This window comes from Peromyscus maniculatus, chromosome 4, assembly GCF_049852395.1.
Source record: "Peromyscus maniculatus bairdii isolate BWxNUB_F1_BW_parent chromosome 4, HU_Pman_BW_mat_3.1, whole genome shotgun sequence".
Lineage (NCBI taxonomy): Eukaryota > Metazoa > Chordata > Mammalia > Rodentia > Cricetidae > Peromyscus > Peromyscus maniculatus.
The window spans coordinates 137,122,550-137,133,475 of record NC_134855.1 but is presented as its reverse complement, the minus strand read 5'-3'; positions in this window follow the sequence as shown (position 1 = coordinate 137,133,475).

The window sequence follows — 10,926 nt, the reverse complement described above, 5'->3', positions numbered from 1 at the left end:
GCTGGGTGACTTTGTGGTATTCCTTGGCTCCCCACTGTTGTAGAATAATCTTTTTGTACACCGTGAAGATGTGTCTTTGTCAAGGTGCCTTCTGGTTGTTTTAGTAAAGAGCTGAATGGTCAATAGCTAGGCAGGAAGAGGTTAGGCAGGACTTCCAGACAGAGAGAGAAGAGGAGATTAATCTAGGCATGCAGGAGAGACACCAGAGGACACAAAGAGGAACAGGAGGTGAAAGATGGAAGAGAGGTAAAAAGCCATGAGGCAAAACCTAGATTAATATAAATGGGTTAATTTATGTTATAAGATCTAGTGGGACAAGCCTAAGCTATAGGCCAAGCTTTCACAATTAATGGTAAGTCTTCCTTCATGTCATTTTTTTGAGAGCCGGCAGCCAAAAGACAAATCCTGCTACACCCCACTGCCAGGATACCTTTCCATCCAAGCTGTAACACTTATATTGGTGCCATGACTCAGATAGGCTCTCCTGGTGCCTGCATTCCCCTTTGGGGTCTAAGCTGCATGGGGACCCTGTCCTTCATCTCCAGGCCACCCACAACATTTACCTTCTGGCTCACTGATTGCTCAGCACCCCATCCACCAGTGGCAACTAGGTAAGTTTCCCATTTGGTCACTGTAAATGTTTCCCCGAGTCCAAGGAAGCGACTGTTGAGTGTCCGACACCCCTCTAGTGTTCTAGGAGGCCGAGGCACCCCTGCCACAGTCTTTAAGGCTATGGCTAGTTGTCTTAATTAGGGCTTCAGTTGCTGTGAAGAGACACTGTTGTATGATATTTTGATGGTATTCTGACAATGAAGCTTGCTTGGAGTCAGAGGGCTGAGCTAGCCACTAGTTGACCACAATTAACCATAGAGATCTTAGATTGAGGACAGATAGGAGACAGAAAATAGTAAGGCAGGGCTGAAGGGGATCTCAAGCCTTTTGGATCGACAAACAGAAGGGACAGGAGGTGACTGGTGGCTTCTCCACTTCTCTGATCATTCAGATTCTTACCCCATACCTGACTCCCAATTTTTTTATTGATAAGGAATAATTAGATAAATGCATCACCTGGCACCAACACAGGGCACGGAAGCACGAGATAGCCACCAGTCCCTGGCTTTGCAGGCGCTGCAGCCACCAGACTCGGCAGGCTTTCCTCCCTTGCTCCAGGCCCTCTGCACACATCTGGGGTTTTTCTGTTGCAGCCTCTCTACAAAAGCCTCCAGCTGCCACCCAAACTCCTCCACAGGTGCCTGGGCTCCAAAGGCTGCCCGAGTTAGCCGCCCACCACCGGCCAGCTCTGTCTTCAGGCAGCTCTGTGCTCTCTCTTCTCACCGTCACACACACTGTTCCCACATGTTCCCATGTCCACTCTTGAGAGGGCTGGCTCCCTGGCTCCTTTCCCCCATGGGTTCCCCTGGACTCCCTCCTCAGGCTGCTGCCACAAGGTTAGCCACCTCGGTTATTGAATCTACTTTTAAACTAGAAAAGCCATATTAGTCTTAAATATTTTGCACTGGTATAGATTTTTGTATATTGATACAATTTTAAGGTTATTTTTGTTATATTGTATATAAGTTTCTACCATTGTTTAAGGCATTTTTATATATTGATACAAATTTAAGGTTATTTTTGTTAGAACATACTGTACATGTTTCTACTTTTTTTTAAGATTTATTTATTTGCTTATTATGCATACAGTGTTCTGCTGGTGGGTGTATGCCTACTTGCCAGAAGAGGGTACCAGATCTCATTATAGATGGTTGTGAGCCACCATGTGGTTGCTGGAATTTGAACTTAGGACCTTTGGAAGAACAGCCAGTGCTCTTAACCTCTGATCCATCTCTCCAGCCCAATGTTTCTACTCTTATTTAAGGTATTTGTATCTATGCAGCTCATTTGAAAATGTAATGTACAGTTCTAGTCCTTAAAGGATATTAAATGTAGGTTAGTAGATAATTATCTATAACAATCAAATTTGTTGCCATGTTAGTTATGTTTTCAAGGTCAAACAGAGATATATTTTAGATAGACAGGTGGTCTTCAAACACTTCAGAGATCTACAGAATATAGCATTTTTCTGCAAGCTGCAAAAATATATGAAGTAGGATTTTAGCTGATTATGATAAGCTAATACCTGGAAGAAGCCAAGGGCCTTCCAGAGGTCAAGCCGAGGTTCAAGGAGTCTTAGTGATATTGGCTTTTGATTATTAGCTGTTTCCTGCTACAAATTTCTCATGTGCTATTGTAGCTTGTTCATCATTTATTGGGTACTATTCCCCTCTACTAAAGGAATATTTAGATAACCTTCTGTGCAGTAACTCAGCCAGGGTCCCTAATTTCAGGCCTTTCTATAATTATCATCATTAGCAGCATCCATCTAGGACCATCCCTGGATGGATGAAAGTATCTTATCAGAGATAACTCTGTACTCTCCAAGAACAGACATAAGCATCCAGACTATCTGTTTGAGAAGGCCTGGAGAATGGGCTAATTAAGCTTAACTTTCTCCTTTCCAAAGTCTTATCTCTAGTTTTAGATCCACCCTTAACAATTAACTTACAGATGCATCTAGCTATGATGGAAGTTGCTTAGCCAAGTTGCCTAGCAACTGAACATACTTCCTCCTCCCCCCCCCCCCGAAAGTGTGGGAGAGGAGATAGCTTGGAGAGATAAGGGTCAAAGGGATAAAAAAAAAAGCAGTTTTATTTTCAGAGCAGAGGAGACAGAGAAGAAAAAAGAGAATGGAAGGACTAGGTGAGTAAGAACTGGAGAGGAACGAACTGAGATGGGGAAGAACTAGATTGAAGGACTAGAAGAGAGTATTAGAGGAACAAGATGGAAGATGAAGAAGAGTCAGATGGGGAAGAACAAGATGAGAAAGAAGGAGATGGGAGAGGAGCTAAGATGGGAAATAATTAGATGGGTGAGAACCTAGATGGGGCAGAACTATGATGAGAGAATTAAGATAGAACTTAGATGGGATAAATGTAGAGAGAAATCAGGCAAGAAAGGAGCAAGGCATGAGAGCAGAATAGAAGCTGTGTAGAGAGAGAACTGACTCAGAAGAATAAAATGTATGGACTAAGAGTATCCTGTATGTAAATTCATTTCATATCATCTAAGATTAGATTATCAGCTGGTTGTAGATTATTCCTGGACCCCAGGAGAGGACTATCAAGGGGCTGGACCCCAATAGTCCCTGTTAGCATTTAAGATGTTTTAGTAACATAGAGCTTTTCTTCACAATGAGACATGTCTGCTCCTGGCAGCACCAATCTACTTCAGAGAAGATGATGGGCATATAAGAACCTCCATATGGAGTTTGCTTTCATTGTGGCAAAGCTAGCCACTGGGCAAGAAACTACCCTTGCCTCAACCACTAACAGTATTCTGTCCAAATTGGACAAGCAGAACACAAGAGAAAATGACTGCCAAACTTTGTCAAGACAAAGCAAGACAGTCCTTCAAAATTCCTGCTTCACAGAAAATCTGTCAGATATTCTAGGCCTATAGGCCGAAGACAGATGCCCCAACATTACAAAAGAACCTTGGGTGACTGTCCAGAAAGCTAGCTGTTTCTGTCATTTCTATAGTTTTGAAAGTTGTTTGCTCTGAACTTCCTGTTTACTCAGGTAATATTATATCCTTTGCGGGTCTCTGATGGAATCGAAGACTAAGTAGTTATAGTTTTCCTTGTTACCAAATTTAGAAAAGAAAGTTACATAAGAGATGTAAAGTTTATAAGCTTGGGAGACATAAAATCTTAAATTGTTTATCTAAGAAAATGTTTTGAAGTATAAAAAAATAGTTTTGGGTTGATAATGTAAGTTAGGATAGAAAGTGAATTAGGAACAAAATTTTGAACTCACTAAGATAGGATAGATAATGGAGCATTTTCTCTGAATTTGCCAAATGCAAGTGGACTGGACATCGTGAATGTAATTTTTACCTGATAATTGTTTTTATTGTATGTAGTTTTTCCACATCAGAGTTAAAGCTTTTTATTTATACAAAAAGGGGGAAATTGTGACATTTTGATCACATTCTGATGCTCCTGAGACTGCCAATAAAATTTGCTTTGAGAAAAAAAACACATGATCATCTCCTTAGATGCTGAAAAAGCCTTTGACAAAATCCAACACCCCTTCATGATAAAGTTCTTAGAAAGATCAGGAATACAAGGAACATTTCTAAGCATAATAAAAGCAATTTATAGCAAGCCAACAGCAAACATCAAATTAAACGAAGAGAAACTCAAAGCGATACCACTAAATACAGGAACAAGACAAGGCTGTCCACTCTCCCCATATTTATTCAATATAGTACTAGAAGTTCTAGCTAGAGCAATAAGACAACAAAAGGAGATCAAAGGGATACAAATTGGCAAGGAAGAAGTCAAACTTTCACTATTTGCAGATGATATGGTAGTATACATAAGTGACCCCAAAAACTCTACCAGGGAACTCCTACAGCTGATAAACTCCTTCAGTAAAGTGGCAGGATACAAGATCAACTCAAAAAAATTAGTAGCCCTCCTATACACAAATGATAAAAGGGCTGAGAAAGAAATCAGAGAAACATCACCCTTTACAATAGCCACAAATAATATAAAATACCTTGGGATAACACTAACTAAACAAGTGAAGGACCTTTTTGATAAGAACTTTAAATCTCTAAAGAAAGAAATTGAAGAAGATATCAGAAAAATGGAAGGATCTCCCATGCTCATGGATAGGTAGGATTAACATAGTAAAAATGGCAATCTTACCAAAAGCAATCTACAAATTCAACGCAATCCCTATCAAAATCCCAACACAATTCTTTATAGACTTGGAAAGAAAAATACTCAACTTCATATGGAAAAACAAAAGACCCAGGATAGCTAAAAGAATCCTATACGATAAAGCAACCTTTGGAGGCATCACCATCCCTGACCTCAAACTCTTCTATAGAGCTATAGTAATAAAAACAGCTTGGTACTGGTATAAAAACCGATATACAGACCACCCTTAACAATTAACTTACAGATGCATCTAGCTATGATGGAAGTTGCTTAGCCAAGTTGCCTAGCAACTGAACATACTTCCTCCCCCCCCCCCCAGAAACTGTGGGAGAGGATGGAATTAACAATAATAATTAGATAAACAATTTAAGATTTTATGTCTCCCAAGCTTATAAACTTTACATCTCTTATGTAACTTTCTTTTCTAAATTTGGTAACAAGGAAAACTATAACTACCTAGTCTTCAATTCCATCAGAGACCTGTATGTAGTTTTTCCACATCAGAGTTAAAGCTTTTTATTTATACAAAAAGGGGGAAATTGTGACATTTTGATCACATTCTGATGCTCCTGAGACTGCCAATAAAATTTGCTTTGAAAAAGCAAATGGAATCGAATTGAAGACCCTGACATTAATCCATGCACATATGAACACCTAGTTTTTGACAAAGGAGCCAAAACTATAAAATGGAAAAAAGAAAGTATCTTCAACAAATGGTGCTGGCATAACTGGATGTTAATATGTAAAAGATTACAAATAGATCCATATCTGTCACCATGCACAAAACTCAAGTCCAAGTGGATCAAAGACCTGAACATAAATCCAGTTACACTAAACTTAATAGAAAAGAAAGTAGGAAGCACTCTTGAACACATTGGCACCGGAGACCATTTCCTAAATAAGACACCAACAGCACTGACTCTGAGCACAACAATTAATAAATGGGACCTCTCGAAACTGAGAAGCTTTTGCAGGGCAAAAGACACAGTCAATAAGACAAAAAGACAGCCAACAGAATGGGAAAAGATCTTCACCAACCCCACATCTGACAGAGGATTGATCTCCACAATATATAAAGAACTCAAGAAACTAGACATCAAAATACTGAACAGTCCAATTAAAAAATGGGCTAAAGAGCTAAACAGAGAATTCACAAAACAAGAATCACAAATGGCTGAAAGACATTTAAAGAAATGCTCAACATCCTTAATCATCAGAGAAATGCAAATCAAAATGACTCTAAGATACCACCTTACACCTGTCAGAATGGCTACAATCAAAAACACCAATGACAGTCAATGTTGGAGAGGATGTGGAGCAAAGGGAACACTCCTCCACTGTTGGTGGGAATGTAAACTTGTACAACCACTGTGGAAATCAGTATGGCGGTTTCTCAGAAAATTAGGAATCGAACTACCTCAAGACCCAGCCATCCCACTCTTGGGCATATACCCAAGGAATGCTGATACATACCATAAAGATACATGCTCAGCTATGTTCATAGCAGCACTATTTGTAATAGCCAGAACCTGGAAACAACCTAGATGCCCATCAACGGAAGAATGGATGAAAAAAATGTGGTACATATACACAATGGAATACTACTCAGCAGAAAAAAACAATGAAAGCATGAAATTTGCAGGCAAATGGATGGAACTAGAAAAAAATCATCCTGAGTGAGGTAACCCAAACCCAAAAAGACAGTCATGGTATGTACTCACTCATAAGTAGATTCTAGATATAAAATAAAGAACAATCAGACCACAACCCATATAACCATGGAGGCTATATATATAGCTTGGAGGTCCCTAGGATGACTGTGGCTTATAATAAATTTTGGTTTTACTCAATTTTTGAAAAAAAAATAATAACCAAATGAATGGAAACATATGAACTATGAACCAAAGGCTGAGGGGCCCCCAGCTGGATCAGGCCCTCTGAATAGGTGAGACAGTTGATTGGCTTGATCAGTTTGGGAGGCAACTAGGCAGTGGGACCAAGTCCTGTGCTCATTGCATGAATTGGCTGTTTGAAACCTGGAGCTTATGCAGGAACACTTGGCTCAGTCTGGGAGGAAGGGACTGGACCTGCCTGGACTGAGTCTACCAGGTTGATTGCAGTCCTCGGGGGAGGATTTGCCCTGGAGGAAGTGGGAATGGGGGATAGGCTGGGGGTAAGGGGAGGGGTGGGAGGGGGGAGAATAGGGGAACCCATGGCTCATATGTAGAACTGAATGGTATTGTAAAATAAAATAAAATAAAATAAAATAAAATAAAATAAAATAAAATAAAATAAAATAAAATAAAATAAAAAAATTCGCTTTGAATCAGAGAGCAGAGCTAGCTACTAACTGACCAAAATTAACCATAGAGGTTTTTGGAGGGCTGAGGACAGATAGACACAGGAAATAACAGAGCAGGACTTAGAGAGAGTCTCAGCCCTTTTTGTATTGAGGAACTAGAGAGATGAGAAGTCACTGGTTGCTTCTCGGCTGTTTCTCTGATCATTCAGGTTCTTACCCCAATATCTGACTCCTGAGTTTTTAATAGATAAAGAATAATTAGATAAAAGCTTCAAAACATAAATAAATAAAGGGACAGACTATTTCTAATGGGGACTATTGCTACTCATCTCATTCTCCTTTGTGTTGGAAGCAATACAATCTAGTCTCAGATCAACATATGACTGACTACCTGTCCAACAGGAATCCTCAGGACAAGTCACCTGTGAAAATGGACTCTCACTTGGCAAGGACCAGCAGTCTATGGGACAGCACAGGAATTTGCAAAATTTGTGCAGCTTGCAGGCTCTTTTCTCTCTCATTATGTTGGTGATTCTTTTGGGTGGTCTTTAGTTTTACTTTGTCAGTCACACATGCAATAGCTGTAATTTTCCCTGGAAATTCTGCTCTTTCTCACATATTTTCCCCTAAGATTCAGCAGGGGGCTAATGTTTCTTAAATCTCTTATCTGGAATTACTAACTACTACTCCCAACCCTGGGAACTTTTCTGACTCAATAGACACAGTTAGGTACATATGAGAAAACAACACTTGGAACATTAACCATGTCTCACAGTTCTGAAAAGGAGAATAAGGCATGCATACACAGAATAGGGAAACGGCCTCAGGAATACATATATAGTGCCAACTGTTGAGAGTAAGTTCCCTGGACACCAAGCAAAAATTATTGGTAGGATCTGGTATGATCCAAGAGGAAAAATTACAATGCAAAATGTGGGGTGGATAGACCTATCCTTACCATACATAGGAGCTTATAGTGGTGGAAGAAGTGTGGTACAGGGAGATGGGAAAAGAGCGCTTTATCAAAGTCTGCCTTTTACAGAGAGACTGAGACATGGGACCCTCTTAAAAAAGGGAAATGTATAAAAGTATATCTTGCAGACATGAAAGAATTGTCTGGGTTTGAATATTGTTGTCCTTAAAGCATTGTACCCATGTCTATGACTTTTAAACTTTGTAACCACAGTGGCTGCCAGCTGACCTCAGTGCTGCCAGAGCAGGATGTGTCTGGCTGTTTGGTTAAGCCTGCAAAAATGCTGAGCTCTATGTCTAGGATAAGGTTATGTAGGGGTGGGAAGGTGTATTTGGGGAAGCAGAAGGGGGCCAATGGGGGCTTTCATAATGATCATGATGTATTTCTTAAAATATAATGTATTTCTTAAAAGTCAAAAATAAGAGCCAATAATAAAACTGTTCATGTAACCCTGATTTAAAAAACTCTGTTTAAGTATAAATAAAGATGGCCTGAGCTATTCGGGCCCACTTGAGTGTGATCCATTTGGTGGTCAGAAGTTTTCCTTGTGCCGACGATTTCCCTTCTGTGCCTCAGGACCCGAACCCGAGCCGAGGTCGGACCCCGGCACCTTTGGTTCTGATTTAACTTTCTAAGACTTTTAATAAGTTATAAATATTACCTCAAGATTTGTAAGCATATTGAGTATGATTAAAAACATGTAATATCTAAAGCAAAAGGGTTAACTTAAAACTCATAATAAGGGAGCTGATAGTTAAAATCTGCACACAGGTAATCTTGAAGGATATCTGTGGCTCACACCATCTTAGCTGCGGCCCCCACAGGCATGGAGACAGCTACATGACTGACAGCCATCTTTGCTAAGGCAGGAGAGGATGGATTTTGTCATGTGACTTCATTCCCATCTTGATTAAAAGTGACCACATGGCATAAGCCAATCAAGGAAAAACCATCCTCCTATCTATGAAGCCCAATCCAGATGATTCCTCCACTACTTTTGATCATGCTGATGAGCCCCCCTTATTGGCCTCCATCCACAGTCCCTTCTTTCCCTCTCTAGTCTTTTTGGTCTTCCCTTCTCCCCCCTCAGTGATAGGCCATCCAAATCAATCCTTTCAGGTGGCCACTTTCAGCCCCCTGGAAGCCCTTATTCCTCCCACTCCACCACGGGACCCCCTTTACCTCCTGCTACCAGGCCTAAACCAGCCACAATTTTCCCTTTTGAGAAGGTTGCTGGGGTGGGCAGCTTGGTCAGGATACATTAAGCGAACTCTCTCAAATAGAAAAAAGATTGGGGTCCTACACTGCTAACTCTTCCACCTTTATTGAAGAATTCCAGTGTGTTACCCAGTCTTCCAACCTCACCCTCCATGATGGTCATATGATTCTCACCAACAGCCTCCTGCCTGAGGAGCGCTGGCAAGTCTGGGAATATGCTAGGGTGCATGCAGACAAATCCATCAAACTAATGTCACCCTCCCAGCCAGGGCCGAGGCAGTCCCTGACTGGGACCCTAAATGGAATTACAATACTCCAGGGGATATCCTTGCTAGGGATCAATTTTTTTTTTCATTTTTCTTTATTAAGAAATTTTCTACTCACTCCACATGCTATCCACAGACCCCCCTCCTCCCTCCTCCCATTCCCCCAGCCCTATTTCCCAAGCCACCCCACATCCCCACTTCCCCAAAATCGAGGTCTCCCATGGGGAGTCAGCAAAGCCCAGCACACTGAGCCTAGGCAGGTCCAAGCCCCTTCCCACTGCATCAAGGCTGCGCAAGGTGTCACAGCTAGGGATCAATTTATAACTTGCCTCCTGGCTAGTCTCTGCAAGGCCGCCCTTAAACCAGTGAATTTTGAAAAAAAATCCAAGAGGTCTCAGCTTGTCACGGTTGCGCGTAGCCTCAAGCCGTGTCTCACTAGCTGGCTGACCGCACTATCCTCACCACAGCTCCACCACGGCAGAAATCGTGCAGAAGCCCACTGTTGGTGCTGGCTCCTAGACTCTGCTGCCTGTGAACTTGATGATACCCCATGGGTCTCAGCGGCCGATGACTGGCTGCTGCTGCTTGCAGTGGGGACTTCGGGAGCGGGCAGCCTCTGAAGCAGCTTTTTGTTCTTGGACTACCGGGTCTGCAGTGTCTGCTCAGTCCCGGATGCCACTTTGTGCGCCCCAGGTCCCGCTTGTGAAAATCTGCTCTTACCCTAAGTTAAACTTTCACCAAAACTTTACCACTTTAAACCTAACTTACTAAATAGATAAAGAGAGAGAGGGAAACATAGACAGAGATAGATACTTGGTGCAGCATAATTTTAACTATTCTGCTTTATATTTACAATTTTACTACTGAAGATTAGGCTATCACTGCCTCCTTTAGTTAATTACTGAACATGCTCCCTGCTGCCCGGTGTTCCTTCTCTTTATCCTCGGTACCTAAGTCCCACGCTCAGGGCGCCATCTGTGGGAGTCCAGCTCCCACCTTTTGAAAGGTTCTTAGGCGGTGGAGAGACGAATGAAGAAATGATAGATGGAAAGATAGACCTAGCCAACGAGAAGAAAGACAAAAACACAGGATAGCTTCGGGAGGACCTGGGTCAATACCCAACAGCCTAGTCCTTTATTGAAAAGGGCTTTTTAATAACATGCCAGAGGGAGAGGCAAAAGACACCCCCCTTGCAAGATCAAAGCATACCATACAGCCAAGTGTAGACCATTCCAAACACCTGGTAACCATGCCCATGGCCAAATCATCTCATTATGCAGCCCTGCTAGGTAAAGCAAGATCAGATTCTCTAACCCTGAGTAAGGTCTCACTAGATAGCCTCTGTGGGCTACCACACTGATCTTCTTTTAGTGTGTAAGCT